Source organism: Penaeus monodon, chromosome 43 (assembly GCF_015228065.2).
Source record: "Penaeus monodon isolate SGIC_2016 chromosome 43, NSTDA_Pmon_1, whole genome shotgun sequence".
Taxonomy (NCBI): domain Eukaryota; kingdom Metazoa; phylum Arthropoda; class Malacostraca; order Decapoda; family Penaeidae; genus Penaeus; species Penaeus monodon.
The window spans coordinates 31659589-31662088 of record NC_051428.1 but is presented as its reverse complement, the minus strand read 5'-3'; the positions used below and the strand labels follow the sequence as shown (position 1 = coordinate 31662088).

Genomic DNA, 2500 nt, shown 5'->3' with positions numbered 1-2500 from the left:
AAATCATTAGGAAGAGTGCATACAAGTGAACATATTGATACATTTTTATGGTTGTTACAGTTGAAAGTTTAAATTAACAAAAAATTAATAGAGGCAATTTTGGGTAATTAGACATGTGTACCTATTGTATATATATGTGTAGACCTATGTATGTAAGTACATGTATATGTAAACCTTTGCAATATATGCATATATACATATATATATATATATATATATATATATATATATATATATATATATATATATATATGTTTACATACACACATAATACACACACACATAACTATGTGTATATCCATATTGGTATCTGCTTTGAGGCAATTTTGAGCCTCTTGTTGTCTGCCAACAGTGAAAATTCAACATCTTTTCAGCCTCTACAAAGTAAATCAGCATCACTCAATCAGATTAAGTTATATTAGTAAAAAATTAGGAATATACAATCCTGATTTATTTGTAATGAAATATATTATTTTCTTGTGTTGGTAACCCTGAACTTTCCCCAACGACTAAAGCTCTTGAGAATGATTCTGAATATGACACTTGTAAAGGATATTTGTCTTTCCATCAGTGGGTATTTGACATGATTTTTCCTGAAACACTGACTATGAATATAGCTGTAAATCGTTATCAAGCCTGCATTAGGCATACCAGCTGTGGTTTGTGGGATTCAAGCAGGAATACAAACAGTCCCTGCAGAAGTCACATGGGAAGGGGCTTGCTTGAACAGTTTGATAATGCAGTCTGGGAGTGCTGGGCTCCCTGCACCTTTCCTTTTAAAAATACAGGTGTGTGTGTCTGATAAATAATTTCCTTTAAACAACAGGTTACGGTAAGATAGTAAGGAATTTGAATATATAAGAGATTCACAAATATGTACATACTCACCTTTTATACTCGTACTCTCACACACTTTCGTACGCACACATACATACATGCTCTCGTGTGCACATGCACGCAGGCACGCATGCACGCATACACGCACACACTCACAAACACACACTTGCACTCACACATACACACATATGCTTACTCATAAAAACACATTTCACACATGTTTACTCATAGACCCAAACATGCATATATTCACACACACACACACACACACACACACACACACACACACACACACACACACACACACACACACACACACACACACACACACACACGCATACGTTTACCTTTATGCACATATACACACATATGCAAAAAAAAGTATTATTCACAAGCATATATCATTGTGCTTGTGTTTTATTATATATTATTGTTTGCTTCACCCTTTGTTTCATACATTTTCCCTGTGTTTATTGCATTTTTTTTTTTTTTCTTTCTTTTTTTCTTTTTCTTTTTCTTTTTTTCAGATTTTTTTTGTCTTTCTTTTTTTCTGTTTTCTTATTTTTTTCTTTTCTTTTTTTTTTTTCTTTTTTTTTTTCTTTCCTTTTTTCTTTTACACCATGGTCTCTGCATAAGATAGTAAAATAGGTGTCCCATTTTGTGCCCCACTGGTGTCGTGAAGTGAATTAGGAAGAGGAATATCCTCCCTCCTCCATTTGAGATCCCTTTTGTTTCTAAATTAATATAATTTGATTTATAAAGAAAATTGTATGCATCTTTTTATTTGATTTACTTATATCTGTTTCTTGCCTTTTAAAACTATGCCATCATAAAAATGCCTTTGTAATCAGGAAGTTTTTAAAACTAGCGTGTTCCTCAGCATTTGGCAGGGCAGATGTAGTGTTTGTGGCATGTGCTCGTAAGTCGTGGTGAGAGCCACAGCCTCTCATTGTTCTCCTGGTGCACCCTCGGCATAGTGTGCTACCCAACAAGTGAGGAAAGAGCTTTACTCAGGTCTCTGGTAGACTGTTCTAACCCTCTGAAAAAGAATTTTGAAATTAGGAGATACAAAAGGGGAAAAAAAAATTCTTTATCTTCTTCTTTTGAATCTGTTTCTTTGTGTGTCTTTGTATATTGGCACGTATGTTTCTTTTTTTCCATATTATTTAATTATTCCATTAAAAACACATTACTTTTTTTTCTGTTACAGTTATAAGAATTGAGTGAATGTTTACTAAGAAAAGAAAGTTTGATTAAATTCCAGTGTGGGGAAGTATTCACAACAACCACTTTTCAAAATGAGATATTTATTTCAAACAGACTGTGGTAGAACAAACAGAGTTGTTCTATCACAGCACATATATGTGCATGTGAGTGTAGGTTTCAGTGTGAGTTATTGACTGCGTATTTCCTTATTCATATATATATATATATATATATATATATATATATATATATATATATGACATGTATATGTATATATATGCACGCACACAGACATATGTGTGTGTGTGTGTGTGTGTGTGCATATGTAATATATATGTATATACATATATTCATATATACATACATATATATTTATAAATATATAATATACATATATATATATATATATATATATATATATATATATATATATATATGTATATTTAAAATGTATATA

At 31.6% G+C, this 2500-nt stretch overlaps 1 long non-coding RNA gene across 1 annotated transcript in view; it reads left to right on the top strand.

Annotated features, from left to right (window-relative positions):
• The first annotated feature begins 1129 nt into the window (after positions 1-1129).
• LOC119568033 overlaps positions 1130-2500 on the top strand; it is a 14237-nt gene continuing 12866 nt past the window's right edge. Inside the window, exon 1 of the long non-coding RNA XR_005228057.1 lies at positions 1130-1829. This is a non-coding gene — a long non-coding RNA (uncharacterized LOC119568033). The remainder of the gene's footprint in view (positions 1830-2500) is intronic.